Source organism: Tiliqua scincoides, chromosome 4 (assembly GCF_035046505.1).
Source record: "Tiliqua scincoides isolate rTilSci1 chromosome 4, rTilSci1.hap2, whole genome shotgun sequence".
NCBI lineage: Eukaryota > Metazoa > Chordata > Lepidosauria > Squamata > Scincidae > Tiliqua > Tiliqua scincoides.
Window position 1 is genome coordinate 221,056,303 of NC_089824.1, and position 24,667 is coordinate 221,080,969.

Here is a 24,667-nt window from a genome sequence, read left to right on the forward strand (position 1 = left end):
ACTTTTTGAAATGTTGTCAGGTGAAGGTTAAAAACGATGACTCATAATAGGACTCCTCACACTGAAGACCCTTGGGATGAAAGAGACTTAAGTGTGGGGGTTGCCATTTGTTCTCCCCCAACAAGGTGTTTTGGGGACTTCAGCCTTTGTCCTGTTTTGATAATTACAGAATCCAAATTTCCTAGCAGAATTCACCCAAAGAAAAAACAGCTGGATGTGTAATGCAGTGGCATATCGCCCCTGGGCAAAATAGCACACATGCCTGGACACCAACAGGAGGGGGCGCCAGAGCATGCGCTCCACTTGCTTGCCCTGTCGGGAACCAGTCGGACCACATGTGCCCTCACACCCCAGCTGCTTGCCAAGTAGAGAAGCTATTGGAGTGCATGCACGCTAACGAAGTCATGACGCTGCATGACATCACGACATCACAGTGTTGCCCTGGGTGCCAAAACCCTGGGTATGCCTCTGGTGTCATGTCAGAATCATCATGCAGCACTATTATTCTACTCAGCTCACCTGAAAGGATGATAGTGTCCCAGACGCTACTACATTCATCCATGACCAAAGTGTAGGTCCTGACCAACAGCTGAAAACCATAATAATAATAATAATAATAATAATAATAATAATAATAATAATAATAATAATAATAATAATAATAATAATAATAATAATAAGGTATTATTATTCAAGGCAGTTTACATAGGCAGGCTGATTAAATCCCCATAGGGATTTTTACAATTGAAAGAAGGCTCTATCTTTCAAGAACCACAACAGTCCAGATGTTTCACTCTGATCTGGTTTAACATTCTGGCCTCCATCCTCCCACGCTCAGAGCAGATGGAATAGCTCGGCTTCAGCTTGTCAGCTGCTCCAAGGTCGCACGGTGCCGGTGGCCTCGAACTGGTGGCCTTGTGGATGTTATCTTCAGGCAAATGGAGGCTCTACCCTCTAGACCAGACCTCCTGCCCATACATTGAATGGTATACATTGCAAGTCTGCAGGCAGTACAGCTGCAGGTACAGCTCAAAAACAGACAGAAGAATCACACATAACTAAACTCTTTTCAAACTATTTAGAAGCAGAGGTGTGTGAAAATGCTGGGTTTTTTAAATTTTTGGTAAATAAAAAATTGAAAAAGGCAAAAAGCAGTGTTAGGTGTTTTATTATTTTTTTAACATTTTTACTTGCTCTTCAAGTGTTCTGATAGAGTGTACATGCACAAGGTAGATGATACAGGAAAGATGATGAAAGCAGGTGCAGCTCACAGGCATTCCAGAGCTCTTGGTAGGGTGTTAGAGGAAGCAAAGAGGGGACGTGGAAATATGTTCTAAGTAATTGCTAAAAACGGGACAGGAAAAGACACCACCTCATTTCAGACATTTCATTGTTCTTTCCATCTTCCTAAACAAGCCGCAGCACAGAACAACATTTTTGGCATCTGGTCTTCAGCCAACCCATGAAGAAGGAAATTATTCTGGAAAGAAAATATTAAGGAAAACATCACTTGCTAGCAGCTCTGCTTATGCAGAAGAAATATATTATCTTAGAAATCTCTAGAATTTATTGCAACCCTCAAATAATGTTTATTTTCTGCTTCCTTACACTTAGAGGCAGAAAGTAGATTAGGACTCCAGGTTTTTGAGATTACAGGTATAGCAACTGTTACCCTGCAGATGCCTGATCTTGTCTGATCTCGGAAGCTAAGCAGGGTCAGGCCTGGTTAGTACTTGGATGGGAGACCTCCTGGGAATACCGGGTGCTGTAGGCTTATACCATAGTCTTTCGAGACTGAAGGTTGCCAACCAGGTATAACCTTATTATCCACGGATATTTCACCTGATTTATCTCAATGCAATGAGAAGGACCCTTTAAATTAAAGGGAAAAAGTCCTTTAACAATAGCCTTGTTAATGCAAGAGAGGGGAACCGACTGACAATCCATCAATCAGTCCCTCCCCAGGCGCTTAGAACAGCTTCATTCCGAGGCAAGTGACCCCTCCTTTCCCCCTGAGCCAGTGGCATAGCTAAGGGGCTGCTGGGGGTAGCGGCTGCACCAGGCATCAAGCTTTAGGGGGGCAACAAGCTGAGCTTGACACTAGTGACCAAAATTGTGAAAATCTTGGTATGTATGAATAATACCATCATGTTATATATCATTGGAAAGGTAATTTAATGCAGAATGCAATGAAATAAACTGCATTGGAATATCTCTATTCTATCAAAAGTTATGGCCAATAACCAGAAAATGAAAACACAACTGTCTTGTGGAACAAAAAGTGAATTTGCTTAACTCCAAACTGACCTATGAGACTGATTGTTCTCATTGTGCCAATGAGATGTTATTGTGATACAGCATGGAATTAATTTTTTATTTATTTACTTAATTAAATTTGATTTTATCATGCAGGGGCTCTACAAAATCTTTTTTGAGCCCGGGGAAGCAGATAGATGACTTAGCTACGCCACTGACTGGGGGAAGGCAGCAGAGCAAGGGGGTGGTGAACTGCTGGGGGTGAGGAGGTGGTTTCCTCCCAATTTTCACTTTTTAAAAAGGTCAGGCATGATGTGACTTCCAGTTGTGACATCACTTCCGGGGGAAACTTTTTGAGCTTGGCACCGGGCTACACGATCATTAGCAACGCCACTGCCCTGAGCACATGGAAGAATGCTCTGGTGTAATGTCAGAATCATCATGCGACACAATTATTCTATTCTGCTCATCCTGAAAGGATGATCGTGTCTAAGTAGTGACTGCATTCATCCTTGTCCAAAGAACCTCCTCCATTCTTTCCCAGTGAAGGGAGGGGTCATGGTGAAGGGAGTGTTCACTGCCTCAGAGTGAAGCCTTTCTAAGTACTGGAGAGAGACTGATTGCCTGCCTGATGCATTACAAAGGTCAGCAAGGCTGTTCTTAAATTACTGAGACAAGGGACATTGTTTTTTAAATGGATTTGCTTTAACTTGAGCTCTATTAGGCAATAAAAGATCTTCCCTGAACTGTTGAGGTCTCTTCACTGGATGTTCACCTTTGGCCTCAGCAAAGAGAAGGGCTTTCATCACTGTGTTTCTTCTTTTCTTAAGCTCTTAGGGCACAATCCCTAACCAGATCTACTCAGAAGTAAGTCCTATTTTGTTCAGTGGGGCTTACTTTCAGGAAAGTGAGGTTAGGATTGCAGTCTTAGTCTTCTCCCTGACCAAAGAGAGCTGAAGAGCTCCCCTCCTCTGTCATGTCCACACAGCTTCACTGCAGCCACACTGATCTCCTGCTTTCCTTGTCTCACTTTACTGATGAAGAGGCTGTGGCTCAAGGGGATCTTAAGTACTGTGTTGTCCCCACATTGCCTCTGCCTTCCCTGGTCTCACAAGAGCACCAGGTAAACCACATTTCCCAGAACAATCTGGAATCATCCCAACTGGGTGATCCTGACATACTACATAATTGACCTGGGAATTCCTGGCAGCTGATTCCTGATTCTTTTTATCCCCTAGATCAATGTTTCCCAAACTGTGGGTTGGGACCCACAGGGTTGGTTGTGAGCCAATTTCAGGTGGGTCCCCATTCATTTCCATATTTTACTTTTAATATATTAGCCTTGATGCCACCATGATATGTGGCTGCATTTGGGGAGATGTTGCAGACCTCTGCAAATTTTTAACAAGCTATGTACTATGTTTTGTTTATTCTTTTAACAATGACAGTAAATGGGACTTACTCCTGGGTAAGTGTGGGTAGGATTGCAGCCTAGGATTGTTAACAATTTTCTGGCTTGATGATGTCACTTCCGGTCATGACATCACTTCTGGTGGGTCCTGACAGATTCTCATTCTAAAAAGTGTGAGAAGCACTGCCCAAAATTCAGCAGATACAAAAACAGCAACCCTCCTATTGATGGATTTAAAAGGGTTTCCGATCATGAAGTGTGCAAAGGGTTTCTTGAAGTTTGTTGAATTAAGCTTATGCCTTGAAATGTGTTGCATCTACTACAAGCAAAAAATATTGTAGTGTCTCACAGGTACCTTTTTTTGGGTCCACACAGTGCTTGGCACAACAGTCCTGACAGCACTTTTTCATTTCCGGGCAATCAAAATCATTTTTGCACTCATCTGGTTGGAAAACGGTGCACATGCATTTATCTATTGGGCAGCTCCCGGGCTTCACTGTAATTAAAAAAAAGTCATAAAATTTTTTTTTAAGTCATTACTTTAAAAAAAGTAATTTAAAAACCGTACCTCAATAAAGAAGCACTTGTGAGCTGCATTCACCCAGTCTGGGCTTGGGTATCAAGAGTGGGGTCATCTGGCTCCACAAAGTTCTGGATGAGTCATGAATTGCCACCAAGTCAGGGGGAGCGGCAGTCACAAGGGAGCAGCCAGGGCCTCAGCCATGATGTGGATCAGAGAGACATGGGCAGCTGGTATCAGCCTCTAAGAAAGGTAGATTCACCTGGGCAAGGAGGTTTAGGTATGGCGGACGGAGGGGAGTTGTGGGACAGAGTGAGAAGAGAGAGTGAGAGTAGGAGAAGACAAGGCAAATCAGGAGAAGTACTGGAAGGGGAAAAAAGTGAAGTGGTGGCAGTGGCAGATCTCCCATTCAGTTGATGGGGCAAATGCCCTGGGTGCAGAGTCTCGTGTGCTTTAAGGACCCCCGTGAAAGCTGCCTGACGGGGTTGGAAACTATGCTTCCAGTTTTCTGGAAGCAGTTTAAAGCATCAGGGAAGCTTCAGGAGACTTCTCCAACATGTCCTAGAGTCACGCGAGGCACCGTGCACTCCAGGTAAGTGGGAGGGATGGATTTGCAAGCAGCATCCCACAGGGGGGTGCCATCATGGTCCTTTGCCCCCGGGGCATGGGGCTGGGGAGGTCAGCTACTGGAAGGTAGACCCTAGGGCCTAAGCCAATGGCGTAGCTTCTGTAGCGGCAATGATATCCTGTGATACCAGGTTGCACTTTTTCAGAGATGGCAGTGCCGCCCCATGGTATCAAAGTGCCATGCTGCCTCTTATCTTGTCCATTCTGCTAATCTCTGTGCTTGCTGTAAATCCCCTACATACTTCAGCTTCCACAGCTCTCCTAAGTTTTAAACAAAGCCATGGAAGCCCTTAAGGGTCATTAAAAGTTGCCTTTTCTGTGCTTTGCTGGTCACCCTGCATTTAACAAGTTAACCCTTCTCCTGTTCGTCTCCTCCTACACCGTGCTGTGGCACTCTTAACCCTGAAAATCCTGAAAATTAACCCTGAAATCCATCACAGGCAATGGCATGTTTGCAGCCGCTCTTTTTCCATTCTGTTCTACTGCAGACATGCTCCATTTGTTCTTCAGGTGCAGCTGAGATATTCAATTACATGCCCAATAGTTTGAATACAAGATTAAAAAGGGCAGACAAATGGACAGTTTTTGTAATTTATTCACTGGTTTCCTCTCCTTAAAAGATGCTGAATTTCCATTTTCTTCCACCTTTTCTTTTATGAAACCCCTTTATGGCCTGCCCCAGGGTAATATATTTCAGTTGTCCAATAACTTGAATGAAGGCAGCATTAAAATTATAAGAAAGTTGATGCTGAGGACAACTGTGGGAACAATCCCAACCTGCAGATGAGCCAGTGCAAGGTGGCCCAGAGCTGTCACCAAAATGCCATAAAGCACTTTTGCCCGCTTTTTGAAGAGGGAGGCCGGCGTACAGACATGTGCTTGCTTCTGGGGGCCAATGTGAGGCCCAAAGGACTGGTAATACCATGCTAGCCAAGTCAGGCCAGTTTGGGGAGGAAGGGGGAAGGGTGGAAAGTCACAGGATTGGGCTGTTAATTGAGACAGCTGGACTCCACTTCCTTATACAACCATGAAACTCAGTAGGTAGACATGGGCCAGTTACCTGCTCTGGGCCTCATAAGCAGCACAGGTTTGATTGTCAGCACCCTTTTATGAATCTAAGAACACAAAGCAAAACACTCTTGGATACCTGGCAACACACAGCGTTTTGCACACTCGTTTAGGCAGCAAATTTTCAGTCCTTCGCAGTCAGCGTTTTTGTCACATTCATTGGGCTCAGCACGAACGCAGAAGATATAGTTTGGTGGGCAGTTCCAACCCTCTAAAAACAAGAATGTGTCATGGATGATTTTTTTCTGGGCATTCCTGGTCAGATACTTTCCACACAGACACACAATTTGAAAAATTTCATTCATTAACACATTAAACAAATGTTCTGTAATGGGTTATAGTCTGGTATGCACTTACCTGGGAGTAAATCCATTTGTTTGCACTCAATCCATTTGAAGTCAAGTAATTGAACTCATTACTTCTGAGTAGACATGCATAGGATTGTGCTCTTAATTTAGGTTATTCATAAAGCAGCCTCCAGTTTTAATCTATCACAAATAGAGCGCTTAGGGCCTTCAGCACACAGTATGTTACCGTGAAGCCCATTTGTCATCAAGTGAGTAGGTGTAGTAGGTGCCGCGCATCTTGGTCCTTTGGTCCTCAATGTAGCCTGATCGAGACATGCATGTACACAGTAGCGTATCTAGCATACTGGATATCTGGGATGGACCACTCCCATTCCCTCACCCTTGGCCATTCACATGGCCAAAAACACATGGTTTTTTTGCTGTTTCATGTACACTGGAGTCAGCTGCATCAGTAACTCCAGCACTGACTTGAATCTCAGTCTGCTGACTCTGAAATGAGTCATGAATGTCAACAACTTGAGTCCACAAGTCTGGGTTTGCTTCGTTACTTTTTCTTGCAGTGTGAAAGACCTTGTGGGGCCATCATTCAGGCTGGGGGAGTCACAGAGAAATTCCAGCCAGGAAGGAGGGAAGGGTTAATTTTTTTTTTGGTTTTGCATTGGGTAGGAGGGTGGAGGGAAGTGGAAGCAGGCTCTCTTGTCCGTCTCTGAAGGAACCAATGATCATTGGACAGAGGTTTTTTTCCCTGGATGAAAGAGGAGCCCAAGGGATGGGGATTGGGTGGGAGGCCTTAGGAGTGGGAATATGGGGAAGGGGCGATTCCTGGTTCCTAGTTATAGACTCATGGCTCTGGCAGGCTCATTAAATGGCTGGCCGCAGTGGGACTACTTCTGAGTAGAGCTGCAAAGGATTGGGTCATATTGATAAGCCTCCTAGCTTATACTTAATGAGAATTCTGACACACACACACACACACACACACACACACACACACACACACACACACACACACACACACTGCCAGCAGCTGTTTTTTCTGTGCAAAAAACTACACCTTTCATGTGTATTCAAAAGACTCCTGACTCAAGTCGAGTTCTGGAAAAGCTCTAGACGAGCCCCCAGAGCCACCCATTAAGACTTGTGCATGAGTCAGGTCAAAGGGGATGGTGATTTGGGACTCGACCCGTGTCTAGCTGTGGTAGCTTTTCACATCCCTGTTGATAGTCCTGAGCTCACCTTCCGAACATCTCCTGGAGCAACAGGAATGCAATGTGGGCACCCCTTTATTGCTGGACCCTGGGGTGAACTGACCCCTCTGCTCTGCCCTTGGTACACTATTGCAAGTATATCCCTCAATTGTTTTGCATTGGAAGGCTAGAAGCAGAATAGATGAACTAACTGTATCTGAAAGTATATTTTGTGAGCTTGATTTGTGCATTAAATCCATGCAAGCTATCACCATATGCTAAACATATATACATGAATCAGGCCTGGACCTGTATGATACTTCTGCTACCAAATAAATGTTTGCCTTATTGATGCTTTAAAGTTTTAAGAGTACATATATCTTTTAAAAGAAAAAAAAGAGTCGTGTGTGAAGTGGACCTGGGTTTGGGCAGTTGACAACCTCATTTGATTGTTCTGAATACTGCACAGTTTGTACACTGTGTATTAACATAAATATAGCTTGATTTTGAGAGATATCATTAAATTGAGTTTATGTCTCCCAAGCAGTGGCGTCACTAGGGTCCGCGTCACCCGGTGCGGATACCAGCGCGTCACCCTCCATGCAGTGGGTGGGAGGCCTACGCTGTATTCAGCGCAAGCTCAGCCAGAGGTAAGGGGAAACTCGGGTAAGCCACTGCAGCCCCTGTGGGTCTACTCAGACTTGTGCCACCTCCTGAGGTGGCATAAGTCCAAGGAGAGCGTAGGGGCTTCAAGCCACTCTGCGCTGCTTGGGAACAGAGGTTGGGCTTCAGCATAAGAGCCGGGTAGCAGCCCTGCCTCCCACTCCCCGCCCATCTCCATGACCTCCCTCTGCCTGAGCTTCCCCCGCCCTGGAACACCTCCCTCCCACCTCCTCCCCACCAATCCCAGAGCCTTGTGTTGGCCAAGTTCGGCCAATGCAAGGCACCCTTCCCGAATCAGCATGGAGGCTGGATTCAGCCTCTGTGTGGCACATCTGTGTGCCAGTGCAGCTGACTCATGAGGAGGCACACTGGCCCAAACCTGGGTCAGGATTGCGCCCTTAATGACCACATATAAGAAGCGTGATTTAACTAATATCCCTCCTGTGGCTGCTACCAAAATAAAACAGATCAAAAGCAGACTGTGAAAAGCTCCAAAATAATCTCTCCAAAAGAAGGAAAAGGGACTTCTAAGGGAAAGGATTGAAAAGAAAAGTGCTGTAATCACCATCCTCTAACTCTATTCACATCTAACTCTATTCACATCTAGAATACTGTGCACAGTTCTGATCACCCCCATCTCACTTGGGCACACCTCTCTGCACCCCAGCATTTGCACTCCAAAAGAAATTTGCCCCTCACTTTTGGGTCACAGTAGCAGAAGATATTTCACTGTCCTTACCTTTCTTCTGAGCACATGCAGATGGCAGCTCTGTCCAGAGTGAAAGAAGACCCAAAAAGAGCACAATGCCAAGTGGTGTCTTCATGGTGGTGTCTGAAGGGGCTTAAGTACCTTTGTCTGAGTTAAGTGTTAATTAGAATTTATAGTCTCCAGAGGATGTGGCAGTGAAGAACGTGAATTTCTTCTTTTTTTCCAGCTTAGATGTCTGATGAGCTCATTCCCTGTCTTGGGCAACAGGAGGGTGGGTCAAGAGGAAGTTTCTGCTTAAATAGATTATGACAGGTCCAGTTTCTCATTTCCAATTGTAATTAAATTTGCAGTTTCTTCCCATTGTCTAGAGCCTGATGTTGTTCAAAACAAACAAAGGGCAATCTGATGATAACAATGTATAATACAAATGCATGTAGTGTAATTGTGCTTTTCTTAAATGGTTTGCGGTGATACCCATTGAACGTGTGAAAGTGAGATTGCAAGAGCAATTGGAAGAATGTACTGAAACAGTTTGAAATAGCTTTTGATTTCTTCCCAAACATGCCCTAATTCTGGTGGTTGCAGCTCTGTGATTACCACCTCAATAGAGTATCCTCATGTAAAAGATAAGATGGAGGAAAAGCCTTCTTAGCAAAGTCTTAATGTTGCAGGTTTGGTTTTCTGTCTTTGCTGTTCATCATATTCCTTTTCATCCGTTTGCAGAATCAGACCTGCCGACTCTTCCTCTGGAGAGGCTGCCCTGCTGATGTGGCCTAGTGAAGCTGGCACAGGCAGTACATTGACTTCAGGCACCAGACCGCTGGTGCAGGGGAGAAGTGTGTGCCCTACACATTTCTCATCTGGGCCTCCATCCCGTACTGCTCCCATTACATTGTCCTAGCCACAGACCAATCACATTCACAGCAGCTTCTCACCTTCCCTTCATTCTCCCCATTGCATCTTTTGATCCCAGGAGGCTCTCCTCTCTTCACCACATAGGGTTGCCCACTTTGACCCTTTCCCAACATGATAGAATGTTGAAAGTTACTGTCAACATCTCCAGGGTTTCTTCCTGTAGTCACCTGGTGACCAATGCTGATGTCTGGAGACTTCAGCTAACGTCTGAACAGAGTTAGGATACCATTTTGTATATGTCATTTTGCCATGTGGCAAGTGTCAGTTTCAGGATGATTGACAAGGAAAGAATACTAATGTAGCATTTTAGTCAGGTGAGAGGGAGTTCTTAGTATACCTTCAAAAAATAAAACAGAGAAGCCATATGAAGTGCCGTCACACCTGTGGTAAACAGGTCGTTGCTAGCAAAGGAGAGAAAGTTTAATAATCCAATCTTATACCACTTTCCAGTACTGATGCAGCCATGCCAACCAGGTATGAGCTTCGTCCTGTAGGGGGGGGAACAGTCATAGAGGGGTTTTCAAACCCACAGAACAGCTCAGAGTCAGATTTGAGGAATTCCAGACTCAAATCCAGGTGCATTCATGTTCAAAAGTTCTAATCCTTTGCTATGGTGTCCATTAGAAGAATGCCAATCTCCACACATCAAAACAAGATGAGGATACAGATGAGTGCAGCACTTGGTCAGAGAAGAGAGATGGAGAACATTAACTTCTAAGAGGGCAGTTTTTGGCCTGATTCTGATTAAGTGGTGTGCCCAAGGAACACATGTTCTGCTGGCAAGCCTAGCCTTTGAACTGTAGCAAGAACACTGTCAAGTGCTTTGCAACAGTGAGAAGGCCTGGTTATTTTGTTGTTGGCAACCTTCAGTCTCGAAAGACTATGGTATCGCGCTCTGAATGGTATGCTGGTGAAAAGGAGGGCGGTGGGAGGGGAGGGCAGTGCTGTAATGGGGCGAGGGGTGGGCAGGGGCACATGGGTCACTTCCAGGAGGATTGCAGCGTTGGCATATATCATATGCTGTCCCCCTTCCTTGGCCTGATCTGCTCGGATGGATCAACTTGGTCTTGTGCCAGCGATATCACAGGTTTGCATTGACCAAATGGGGCTGCTTTGGCTGCATCACAACGTGGGAAATACAGTAAGTTAGGAACAGACTGCCTGTCTCGTGTTAGATTTGGGAGAGAACAAACTGTATATGTTGGATTAATACTCTAACAATTTTTCTCCCCCAAAAAGGCCATATGTATTGCGATAGAATTAACTTTGGAGTAAGCATGCTTAGAATTGCAGCTTTATTTTACTTCCAATTTGTGAATAGCAACAGGTCCAGCAACAGACAGCTATTTCTTTAGGGCAGGGGTCTCCAAGCCCCGGCCCGGGGGCCAAATGCGGCCCGCAAAGTGCCTCTCTCTGGCCCGTGGCCAGCCTCTGATCCCCTGAGAACCTCTGTTGACCAAACACAACCAGAGTTGTGCTTTTGGGGTGGGCGAATGGGGGTCCATTTAAGTGTGTGTGCTTTATTTCTTGGGCTGTGTTCATGCTTGGAGAAATTGTGGACATTTGAACCCATTCATTCATTAATTTCAATTATTCGTCTAAGTTTGATCTCTAATGTATTTATTTAAATTTTATATTTAATTTTTTTTTCTGGCCCTCGACACAGTGCCAGATATTTGATGTGGCCCTTTGGCCGTAAAGCTTAGAGACCCCTGCTTTAGGAGATGATTTTCTCCCCCAGCCCTGTTCTATGTACAGCTAGAGTTTTGCTTATTGAATGTGCAGGGACTGGTGGCAGGGGCAGTAAACATGAGTCCAATCCAGCCAAGTCTGAGCCTGTGGGTGCAGAATCCAGATCAGGTATGGTTTGGAGTGGAGAACAGGATGAATGAACCAGTAGGCAAGAACTGTGGCTTCACACCTAGATTCAGAGGCAGAGCAGGAATTGAGGGAGCTCCACTATATGATCTTCAGAACAAATCCAATGGAGAGGACCACTTGTTTCAACAAAACAATACTTGTGCAAGTCTCTGTGTCTTTTCTCTCTTTGTGGTTTGCTTACAACAGAACCTTTCAGGGCTGTGCAACTGTCATAAAGTACACTAGGAACTGCTTCTGAACACCTTCCAAATCCAGTGTTTTGACACATTTCAAAACCAGTCACTAGGAGTGTGTAAGACTATGAGCCCAATCCTATCCAACTTTTCAGCACTGATGCAACCATGTCAGAAGGGCAAGTGCTGCACCCAGAGTTGGGGTGGGGGGCATCATGAAGGCCTCCTTGAGGTAAGGGAATGTTTGTTCCCTTATCTTGTAGCTACATTGTGGCTAAATCAGTGCTGAAAAGTTGGATAGGATCTGGCCCTTTGTTCATATTTTTCATTACTCATTTTCTTTATTAAAACCCCATTTTTTTAGTTCAGTGTTTTTCAAACTGGGGGTCGGTACCCACTAGGGAGGTCGCGAGCCAATTTCAGGTGGGTCATGTAGCACGTCGATCAGCCACCACTGAAAATACAGAGCTGAAAATACAGGGTACAGAGATGCTGGGCAGGGCAGGCTTTCAGTTGGAAAGGCAAGGTGCTTTGCCCTGAACAGGTGGGAAGATGGGATTCTGGGAAAGGGGGAGGGCTGTGTGGTTGGAGAAGAATCCAAAACTGTGCTCTGCTTGGACTTCTGAGCGGGAATGTTTGAATTTCGAGCTAAGCAAAATAATACGATGAGTGCACTATGTAATGGGACCTTTGCTTGATCATGGCAGTAGGTTTGAAGCCTAAATTGATGCTGCTTCTAGTCATGATATCTCTTCCAGGTTAATGACATCACTTCCAGTGGGTCCCAACAAACCATCATTCTAAAAAGTGGGTCCCTGTGCGAAAAAGCTTGAGGACCACTGGTTTAGTTATTTACCTTTAAAGATTACATTTGCTTGAAATATTATCTCAGTATTTTTCATTACCACTATCTGTGGCTTACTTCAGGTTTTTGGGGAGGGCCTTGGAAGTGCAGAGACACTCCATAGTGCGTTGCCACATTTTACCCTGCCCCCCCGGCACACCCCAGGTGGAAGTGTGAAAATGGGCTGCAGGTTGGCCCTAGGAGTTGTGGGGCCCAATGGAAAACGTTTTTTGAGGGGCCCCCACCCCTCATGGCCCCCTTACTCACCGGAATGAGTGGCGCCAGTGAGGCACCTGGCGTCTCCACCAACTGCTTCCAGGGAGGGGGGATGATTCCAAGCCAATTAGATCCAGGGAGGGAGAGCCATCCCAGCAGCAAAGCTCTGCTCACCACACTCTCCTTGGGCTGCTTTGCCATGGAAGATTCTGTACTGGAGCATCATGCTGGGGTGAGAAGAATCATGCATGCAGTGCTGAGCTACTTGACGATAAGGTGAGATAAAAACCTTAGGGTAGAATGGATGATTTCTGAGAACATGAATTAAAACCATAGAAGAATAGCTGCTTATGAAATTTATGGATGAATTTGATAAAGATGCTCAGGCTTTCACGGCTGGACTCCATAATGGACTATAACTAAAAACTAAAATTGAAGCTCAAAATTCTTGAAAACTGAAAAAACTGAAAATAAAACTAAAACTAAAAAGTAAAGATTAACACTAAAACTTAAAATTAAAACTAAAAATAGAAAGCAAGAACTACATGCTAGAAACTGAAACCTAACATTTCACCCACAACTTTCGTGGGCTTCTTCATAGGCTACAGCAACTTCCTTGGACCTAAAACTTAGGGCTCACCTATTTTATATAGATTATAACTGATTGCCCACTGACAGCCCAGTCCTGAGCTGCCTGGAGCAGCCGTGGGCCTCTGCAGCCCCATACCTGAGGCAAAGCTCCGCAACAGTGCCCCACCACAGACTATTGCCGCCCCCCCTTGGGCAAAAATCCCCCCCCCATTTACAAGAGGCTCACGTAGCCTTGCGCGACCTCCTCCTACGCCAGGGAAACCTCTGTGAGGTTCCCCGGTGCTATAAACCTGTCGGGAGCCTCAGAGAGGCTTCCATTGGGCCTTAGAGGCTGGCGCTTGGGGGCATTTGCCCCAGGTCAGCTTATGGCAGGCATGCAACTGGACTGGAGCGTGGGGCTGCCACAGTGCCAAAAACAGCTGCTGCGGTATCCTGCGAACTCCAGGCAGCCATTGCAGCCTCCTTGGGAGAAGGAGACTTTTGTCCCCTTCCCCTGAGTAAGGGAAGTAGCCCTGCAATGGAACTACTTGATTCTCTGGCCGCTTTGAAGCCAGCACAGAATCAAAGAGTCCTGTGTCAGGTCGCATGGCCCAGCACGTGGCTCAGAATCCAGTGGAGCTGAGCTCCGTTGATCCCACTCCCCTTCCGCCCCACTCCCTCCCCTTCCACGTGTCTTCCCCCACCTCCCCTTGCCCAGGAACACCTCCTCCAGCCTCCCCCATGCCCCCACTCACCTCTCTGCCACCTGGTGGTCCAGGCCAGTGTGCGCTTGTGCTGGGCTAACTATGGTGCTGGGCCCACGGTAAGGGTTCACAAAGGTGCCTTATGGCATGTTTGCAACAGTGCGCTCTGGCGATAAGCTAGCGCACAGGGCTCAGGGTCAAGCCCTGAGTTAGCAATCACCTACAATCTATATAAAAAGAGGTGAGTCCTGAGTTTTAGGTCCTGAGGAAGTTGCTGTAACCCCTGAGGAAGCTCACCAAACATTTGGGTGAAATGTAAGGCTTCAGTTTCTAGTGTGTAGTTCTTGCTGTTTATTGTTGGTTTTAGCTCTTAGTTTTTCGTTTCACTCGGTTTAGCTTTAGTCTTCAGTTTTAGTTTTTATTTTCAGTTTTCAACTTTTCCAGAGTTTTTAGCACTGTTTTTAGTCTTTGGCACTTAGTCTTTAGTTTTTAGCTTTTGTATTGACCACGGCACTCATCCTGAAAAATCAATTTCTCAAAGATCTATTGAGCTCATTCCATATCTTGGACAACATTAGGAGAAGTCAAGGCAGAGGCATAGCTAAGGGGACAAGGGGGTCAATATCCTTGGGTGCCAAGCTTTGGGGGGGGCAACAAGTTGAGGTTGTTTTCAACTTCTCCCCCCTTTTTAATGGATTTGTTGTTCCTTCCCATTTCTAGCCATACATTGTTCAAAACACTTGAAAGGCAGCCTGAGAGATCAATGTATAATATGACAGCATGTAGTACAATTGGACTTTTCTTAAAGGGTATGTGGTGATCAGGGCTTTTTTTCTAATGGAATGCGGGGGGACGGAGTTCCGGCACCTTTTTGCAGGGGCCCCTCCCCTTCAGAGGCATTCGGGGGGGGGAGCAAAACAGAGGCATTTGCTGGGTGGGTGCTGGTGGTGCAGGGTGGGTGGGCGCCTGGCCCCTGCCTGACCGCACAACGACCCCCTCCTGCCCCCATTCCCAAGCTCTCGCCTGAGCCCAGCCCGCCTCCCCTCCCCCGCTTGTTTACAAACGTAGCTGTTTCTATGTGCACCTAAGGACGCCTCTCGTGTAAGAATTCCTTTTTTTGTTCTTACTTCCACAGTTGCTTAGAGAATTTTACTACATGGAACTCATGTAAGCCATTTTTTGGAATCCATTCACTGCTTCCTCTCTTCGAAGTAGTGCCACACTACATACTACACGCTACGAGTGCACCTATACAGTATTTTTCCCCATGTGTAGAAAAAGTAGCTTGGGGGAAGGGGATGTGGAGATTGGCAGCCCAATCCTATGCATGTCTACTCAGAAGTAAGTTCACCTTTAGGGGGAAAGCACATAAAAAATATGTTTTTTCTCCAATAAAAAAATGGTTTTTAAATAAATAAATAAATAAATAAATAAATAAATAAACAAACAAACAAACAAACAAATAAATAAATAAAAAGTTTAACAAGTTGTGAGTTCCTGCACCATCTTTTTTTTTTTCCCCTTTCTTTACAAAAAAAGCACTGGTGGTGATATTCAATGAACTTGTTAAACTGAGGTTGGAATGAAGAATAGTGGGAGGAATGTACTGAAACCATTTGAAATAGTTTAACTGACCTCTTTCCAAACATGCACTAGTTCTGGTAGCTGCTGCTACGTGACTACTACCTTGATAGATTATCCCCATTTAAAAGATGAGATGGCAATGGGATGAGATTGCCTAGTTAGCAAAGTGCTGATTTGAGTGTATGGTTTTGCTGATCACTGTACTCCTAGTCCCCTCTTTTAGAAATCAGAGCTGCTCACTCTTTCTCTGGAGAACACTGCATTTGAATGTAACAAGCACACCCTCAAAAGAAGGCACCAAGGCTGCCCAAGTGATGTGGCCTAGTGAAGCAGATGGCACAGACAGTACACTGACCACAGGCACCACCGCATTGATGGGGTAGGGGAGAAGTGTATGCCCTGCACGTTTCTCAACTGGGACTTCACCCCGGACCACTCCCATTATATTGTCCTGGCCACAGGCCAATCACATTCACAGCAGCTTCTCCTCTCCCTTCACTCTTCACGTTGTATTTTTTAATCCTTGGAGACTCTGGAGGCCACCACTCTTCTTTCTTCTCCACATAGTGTTACCCACTCTGAAGCAATTTCTAACCTTTATCTGATATGACAGGGGTGTCCAAAGTTTTTGGCAGGAGGGCCACATCATCTCTCTGACACTGTGATGGGGGCCAGGGAAAAAAGAATTAATTTACATTTAAAATTTGAATAAATTTACATAAATTAATATATGAGAGGTGGAACTTATATGACTGAACAAAGGTCTTGGTCAAGGCCTATAAAAGGCCTTGCACAAAGCAAGGCCAGCCTTTCCTTTGCTGCTTCTGCTGCATCACAGACGTGAAACAGCAAGCAGTGGAGGGAGCCCTCATCCCACAGCTCACACGAGAGGTCAAACAGTGGCCCTCACGCTGTGAGCAGTTGCGTCGGGCCAGTGCGGGCTCCAACAAATCTCAGGAGGAGGGCCAGAGGCTCATTGGAGACTGGGGACTCCTTGAGGGCCGCACTGGGAGTCCTCGAGGGCCGCAAGTGGCCCCAGGGCCGGGGTTTGGGCACCCCTGTGATATGATGTCAACTCTTAACAGCTTCAGGATTGCTTCCAGTAGTCACCTGGACAGAATGCTGATTTCTGGAGACTTCAGGTCAGGGATATGCTCAACTCCATGAGCCTGACTCATGAGTCGAGTCCGGAGTCAGCAATCCCACAACTTTACTCGACTCTCAAGTTGTAATGAGCAGTTGTCACAACTCAACTCGTGAAAATTTTGAGTCTTTAGAGCAAAGTCATGAGTCATTTCAAGAAACAAGTCCCATGCAACCAAAAATCAACAACAAAAAAACCAATCTTGAGCCTTCCCTCAACAGCCCCTGCCTCCTGGAACCAACCTACCCTGTTGTTGCCATTCTTCTGAATGCTGGCTTCCAGATTGTCCATGAGGACTTTCAGTGTGATGCAGAAGCAGCAGAAAAAAAAATGTAAGAAAGACCACACGCACATGAGATAGGGACTCAAGTTAGGGACTCATTTTTAGTCCCAACTTGCTTCTAGACCTGAGTCGTGAGTCTGGTCAGGGTCAGCAACATCCATGACTCGAGTTGACATAAGTTATCCAAAAATAGGTTTTTGGGTGTCTTGAGTTGAGTCACCATGAATCAAGTGCCTGTCCCTGATTCAGGTCAACATCTGTATCAGCCACTTTTGAACAGAGCTAGGGTGCCATTTTTATGTGATTTCATCATGAAAGAATTGCAGATTTCAAGATAAATGCCAAGGGAAGAATACTAATATTGTGCATTAGTCAGGGGAGGAGGAATTCTTAGTGTATCTTCAAAAACTAAACCTGTTCCCAAGTAAAAGAGAAATAGTTTGACAAGTCATCACACCTGCGGTAAACAGCTCACAGCCCAATCCTATCCACACTTTCCTGGGAGTAAGCCCCATTGACTCCAATGGGACTTACTTCTGAGTAGACATGCATAGGATTGGGCTGTCATTTGCTTGCAAAGGAGAGAAAGTTTAAGTCAAACTGATATCTCACCTACTTTTTGAAATGTTGTCAGGTGAAGGTTAAAAACGATGACTCATAATAGGACTCCTCACACTGAAGACCCTTGGGATGAAAGAGACTTAAGTGTGGGGGTTGCCATTTGTTCTCCCCCAACAAGGTGTTTTGGGGACTTCAGCCTTTGTCCTGTTTTGATAATTACAGAATCCAAATTTCCTAGCAGAATTCACCCAAAGAAAAAACAGCTGGATGTGTAATGCAGTGGCATATCGCCCCTGGGCAAAATAGCGCACATGCCTGGACACCAACAGGAGGGGGCGCCAGAGCATGCGCTCCACTTGCTTGCCCTGTCGGGAACCAGTCGGACCACATGTGCCCTCACACCCCAGCTGCTTGCCAAGTAGAGAAGCTATTGGAGTGCATGCACGCTAACGAAGTCATGACGCTGCATGACATCACGACATCACAGTGTTGCCCTGGGTGCCAAAACCCTGGGTATGCCTCTGGTGTCATGTCAGAATCATCATGCAGCACTATTATTCTACTCAGCTCACCTGAAAGGATGATAGTGTCCCAGACGCTACTACATTCATCCATGACCAAAGTGTAGGTCCTGACCAACAGCTGAAAACCATAATAATAATAATAATAATAATAATAATAATAATAATAATAATAATAATAATAATAATAAAGGTATTATTATTCAAGGCAGTTTACATAGGCAGGCTGATTAAATCCCCATAGGGATTTTTACAATTGAAAGAAGGCTCTATCTTTCAAGAACCACAACAGTCCAGATGTTTCACTCTGATCTGGTTTAACATTCTGGCCTCCATCCTCCCACGCTCAGAGCAGATGGAATAGCTCGGCTTCAGCTTGTCAGCTGCTCCAAGGTCGCACGGTGCCGGTGGCCTCGAACTGGTGGCCTTGTGGATGTTATCTTCAGGCAAATGGAGGCTCTACCCTCTAGACCAGACCTCCTGCCCATACATTGAATGGTATACATTGCAAGTCTGCAGGCAGTACAGCTGCAGGTACAGCTAAAAACAGACAGAAGAATCACACATAACTAAACTCTTTTCAAACTATTTAGAAGCAGAGGTGCTGCTGCTACGTGACTACTACCTTGATAGATTATCCCCATTTAAAAGATGAGATGGCGATGGGATGAGATTGCCTAGTTAGCAAAGTGCTAATTTTGCTGATTTGAGTGTATGGTTTTGCTGATCACTGTACTCCTATTCACCTCTTTTAGAAATCAGAGCTGCTCACTCTTTCTCTGGAGAACACTGCATTTGAATGTAACAAGCACACCCTCAAAAGAACGCACCAAGACTGCCCAAGTGATGTGGCCTAGTGAACGGTTGGCACAGACACAACATTGACCACAGGCACCACTGCATTGATGGGGTAGGGGAGAAGTGTATGCCCTGCACGTTTCTCAACTGGGCCTTCACCCCGGACCACTCCCATTATATTGTCCTGGCCACAGGCCAATCACATTCACAGCAGCTTCTCCCCTCCCTTCACTCTTCACGTTGTATTTTTTAATCCTTGGAGACTCTGGAGGCCACCACTCCGCTTTCTTCTCCACATAGTGTTACCCACTCTGAAGCAATTTCTAACCTTTATCTGATATGACAGGGGTGTCCAAAGTTTTTGGCAGGAGGGCTACATCATCTCTCTGACACTGTGTCGGGGGCCAGGGAAAAAAAAGAATTAATTTACATTTAAAATTTGAATAAATTTACATAAGTTTACATAAATTAATATACAAGAGGTGGAACTTATATGACTGAATGAAGGTCTTGCAATAGCTCAAGGCCTATAAAAAGCCTTGCACAAAGCAAGGCTGGCCTTTCCTTTGCTGCTGCTGCTGCATCACAGGCATGAAACAGCAAGCAGTGGAGGGAGCCTTCATCCCACAGCTCACGCGAGAGGTCAAACAGTCGCCCTCACGCTGAGAGCAGTTGCGTCGGGCCAGTGCGGGCTCCAACAAATCTCCGGAGGGCCAGAGGCGAATTGGAGACTAGGGACTCCTTGAGGGCTGCATTGGGAATCCTCGAGGGCCGCAAGTGGCCCTAGGGCCGGGGTTTGGGCAACCCTGTGATATGATGTCAAAAGTTACTCTTAACAGCTTCAGGATTGCTTCCAGTAGTCACCTGGAAAGAATGATGATTTCTGGAGACTTCAGGTCAGGGATATGCTCAACTCCATGAGCCTGACTCATGTCGAGTCCTGAGTCAGCAATCCCACAACTTTACTCAACTCTCAAGTTGTAATGAGCAGTTGTCACAACTCAACTCATGAAAATTTTGAGTCTTTAGAGCAAAGTCATGAGTCATTTCAAGAAACAAGTCCCATGCAGCCAAAAATCAACAACAAAAAAACCAATCTTGAGCCTTCCCTCAACAGCCCCTGCTTCCTGGAACCAACCTACCCTGTTGCTGCCATTCTTCTGAATGCTGGCTTCCAGACTGTCCATGAGGACTTTCAGTGTGATGCGGAAGCAGCAGAAAAAAAAAATGTAAGAAAGACCGCACGCACATGAGATAGGGACTCAAGATAGGGACTCATTTTTAGTCCCAACTTGCTTCTAGAGTCATAGGACCTGAGTCGTGAGTCTGGTCAGGGTCAGCAACATCCATGACTCGAGTTGACATAAGTTATCCAAAAATAGGTTTTTGGGTGTCTTGAGTTGAGTCACCATGAATCAAGTGCCTGTCCCTGATTCAGGTCAACATCTGTATCAGCCACTTTTGAACAGAGCTAGGGTGCCATTTTTATGTGATTTCATCATGAAAGAATTGCAGATTTCAGGATAAATGCCAAGGGAAGAATACTAATATTGTGCGTTAGTCAGGGGAGAAGGAATTCTTAGTGTATCTTCAAAAACTAAACCTGTTCCCAAGCAAAAGCAAAATAGTTTGAAAAGTCATCACACCTTCACATGGTAAACAGCTCACAGCCCAATCCTATCCACACTTTCCTGGGAGTAAGCCCCATTGACCCTGGGTATGCCTCTGGTGTAACGTCAGAATCATCTTGCAACACAATTATTCTACTCAGCTCACCTGAAAGGATGATGGTGTCCCAGATGTTACTGCATTCATCCATGACCAAAGTGTAGGTCCTGACCAACAGCTGAAAACCGGAATGGTATACATTGCAAGTCTGCAGGCAGTACAGCTGCAGGTACAGCTCAAAAACAGACAGAAGAATCACACATAACTAAACTCTTTTCAAACTATTTATAAGTAGAGGTGTGTGAGAATGCTGGTTGTTTTTTTTAATTTTTGGTAAATAAAAAAATTGAAAAAGGCAAAAAGCAGTGTTAGGTGTTTTATTATTTTTTTTAACATTTTTACTTGCTCTTCAAGTGTTCTGATAGAGTGTACATGCACAAGGTAGATGATATAGGAAAGATGATGAAAGCAGGTGCAGCTCACAGGAATTCCAGAGCTCCTGGTAGGGTGTTAGAGGAAGCAAAGAGGGGACGTGGAAATATGTTCTAAGTAATTGCTAAAAACGGGACGGGAAAAGACACCACCTCATTTCAGACATTTCACTGTTCTTTCCATCTTCCTAAACAAGCCACAGCACAGAACAACATTTTTGGCATCTGGTCTTCAGCCAACCCATGAAGAAGGAAATTATTCTGGAAATAAAATATTAAGGAAAACATCACTTGCTAGCAGCTCTGCTTATGCAGAAGAAATATATCATCTTAGAAATCTGTAGAATTTATTGCAACCCTCAAATAATGTTTATTTTCTCCCGTACAATCCGGCTCGTCCTCTTAGGTCATCAGAGAAGACCTTTCTACAAGTGCCGCCGCCTAGGGAGGTATGTGGGGTGGCGGCAAGAAATAGGGCCTTCTCAGTAGTGGCATCAACACTAAAGAATTCCCTTCCCCTTGACTTAAGAACTGCTCCCTCTCTTGAAACTTTTCGGCGAGGCCTGAAGACCCTTCTGAGTTCCTGGCCTTTTTAACATCTTTTAACATCTGGTTACAGGCCTGATCCTTTTCTAATTTGCTGCGCTATGCTCTTTTACCTGGTTATTTTTTTTTCCTTATCTACTGTTTTTATGATATGTTATGTTTTATCTGTTTTTAAATTATGTTTTTAATTTCTTTTAACCTTGTTTGTAAGCCACCTGGAGTCCCTTCAGGGAGAAAGGCGGGGTAAAAATAAAGTTATAATAATAATAATAATAATAATAATTTTCTCTTCCTTACACTCAGAGGCAGAAAGTAGATTAGGACTCCAGGTTTTTGAGATTACAGGTATAACCTTATTATCCACGGATTTTTCACCTGATTTATCTCAATGCAATGAGAAGGACCCTTTAAATTAAAGGAAAAAAGTCCTTTAACAATAGCCTTGTTAATGCAAGAGAGGGCAACCAGCTGACAATCCATCAATCATTCTCTCTCCAGGCACTTAGAACAGCTTCATTCTGAGGCAAGTGACCCCTCCTTTCCCCCTGAGCCAGTGGCATAGCTAAGAGGCTGCCGGGGGTAGCAGTTGCACCAGGCATCAAGCTTTAAGGGGCAACAAGCTGAGCTTGACACTAGTGACCAAAATTGTGAAAAATCTTGCTATGTATGAATAATACATATTATATATTATATATTATTATTATTATTTTATTAATTTATACCCTGCTTTTTTGCCCAACGGGCACACAAGGAGGCTGACAAACACTTTAAAGATACAACATTAAAAACAATCATTAAAAACAATTTACAATAATTAAAAAATCTAAAAACAAACAAACCCCATGGATTTTCATATAAAAAGTGAGAAGCAAGAACGCCAGCCAGCCTGTCAACAATTAAAAGCTTTTTGAAATAAAAAGGTCTTCAGTCCATGCCGAAACGTTAGCAACGAGGGAACAGTTCTCAGTTCTAAGGGGAGGGTATTCCACAGTTCAGGGGCCACCACCGAGAAGGCCCTCTTCCTGGCCGCCGCTCCTCTCACATCTCTTAGTGGCGGCACAGTAAAATGCCCCCCCCCCAGATGATCTAAGAGCACGGGCAGGATTGTAGGGAAGGAGGTGGTCCCTCAAATACCCCGGACTCGAGCCATAAAGGGCTTTAAAAGTCAAAACTAGCACCTTGAATTCGGCCCGGAACAGAACCAGCAGCCAGACAGAGTCAAACCGACGTGCCCCAGCAACCACACGAGCAGCCGCGTTCTGTACTAGTTGTAATTTCCGGACCGTCTTCAAAGGCAGCCCCACGTAGAGTGCATTGCAATAGTCTAATCTGGATGTCACTAGGGCATGGGTTACTGTGGCCAGGTCCGCGCAGCTCAGGTACGGTCGCAGCTGGCGAATCAACCGAAGCTGAGCAAAGGCTCCCCTGGCCACCGCCGCCACCTGGGACTCCAGGAGCAGCTGTGGATCCAGGAGAACCCCCAAGCTGCGGATCTGCTTCTTCAGAGGGAGTGCAACCCCATTCAGAGCAGGACGATAGTCCAGCACCTGAGCTGTGAATTTCCAAACCAAGAGCACCTCTGTCTTATCCAGATTTAATTTCAGCTTGTTCGCCCACATCCAGCCCCTAACTGCCTCCAGACAGCAATCCAGGACCCCAACCGCCTCCTCAGAATCAAGGGGAAAGGAGAGATAAAGCTGGTTGTCATCAGCATATTGATGGCAACCCACTCCAAACCCCCGGATGACCTCTCCCAGCAGCTTCATGTAGATGTTAAAAAGCATGGGGGATAAGATGGAACCCTGCAGCACCCCAAACCTAAGAGGTCGGGGTGCCGAACAGGCATCCCCCAGCACCACCTTCTGGGATCCGTCAGCCAGGAAGGAGCGGAACCACTTCAAAACAGTGCCTCCAAGCCCCAACCCGGCCAGCCCACCCAGAAGGACACCATGGTCGATGGTGTTGAAAGCCGCCGAGAGGTCCAGCACGACTAACAGGGTTGCACTCCCCCTGTCCATCCCCCGGCGAAGGTCAGCCACCAAGGCGACCAAGGCAGTCTCCATCCCAAACCCCGGCCTGAAGCCAGATTGGAATGGGTCCAGATAATCCGTTTCCTCCAGTACCCTCTGAAGCTGGGACGCCACCACCCGCTCAGTCACCTTGCCCAGGAATGGGATATTCGAGACCGGCCGAAAGTTATTTAAATTAGTGGGATCCAGGGAGGGCTTCTTCAGGAGGGGGCGAACCATCGCCTGTTTCAAGGCAGGCGGGAGCACCCCCTCCCTCAGAGATGAGTTCACCACCCTCCCCGTCCACTCGGCCAGCCCTTCCCGGGCAGCCCTAATTAACCATGCTGGGCACGTGTCGAGCGGGAAAGCAGCAGGTCTCACACTCCAGAGAATCCTGTCCACATCCTCAGGCTCTAAAAGCTGAAAAGAATCCCAAATAGCAGGATAGACAGGTGCCCCGGGGACATCACTAGACATGCCCACAGCGGCGTCCAAGTCATGCCAAATCTGATCGACCTTTTCTGCAAAATGTTTTGCGAACTCGTCATAGCGAGCCTCCGTGTGCTCCTCCCCACCAGTAGGGGGGGCCAGATGTAAAAGGCTACAGACCACACGAAAGAGCTCAGCTGCAGGGTTCTCTGCAGATGCAATGGTGGCAGAGAGGTGCACCCTCTTAGCTGCCACCACCACCTTAGAATACGCTCTCAACTGGGCCCTAGCCTGTGTACGGTCAGATTCGGTACGAGTCTAAATAACAAAATAAATGAGATGATAATTCACTCCTTGTCCCAAAGGGCTAAAAATTGTGCAAATTTTTCTTGGGAGTAAGCCCCACTGAATACAATGGAAGTTTACATTTGAGTAAATAAGCATTGAATTGTGTGGAGAAAAAGTGTAAATGAGACACCAGTAACTGAAAAAGAGGCTATGCTGAAGTGAACAGGGGAAGTGAGTAGATAATGAAGGTAGTAGGGCAGGAGGTCTGGTCTAGAGGGTAGAGCCTCCATTTGCCTGAAGATTAACATCCACAAGGTCGCCAGTTCGAGGCCACCGGCACCGTGCGACCTTGA

General features: G+C 45.8%; 1 pseudogene; it reads left to right on the top strand.

Moving 5' to 3' along the window:
- The first annotated feature begins 1,654 nt into the window (after nt 1–1,654).
- On the top strand, nt 1,655–1,774 carry LOC136650025 (5S ribosomal RNA; annotated as a pseudogene).
- The last annotated feature ends 22,893 nt before the right edge of the window (nt 1,775–24,667 follow it).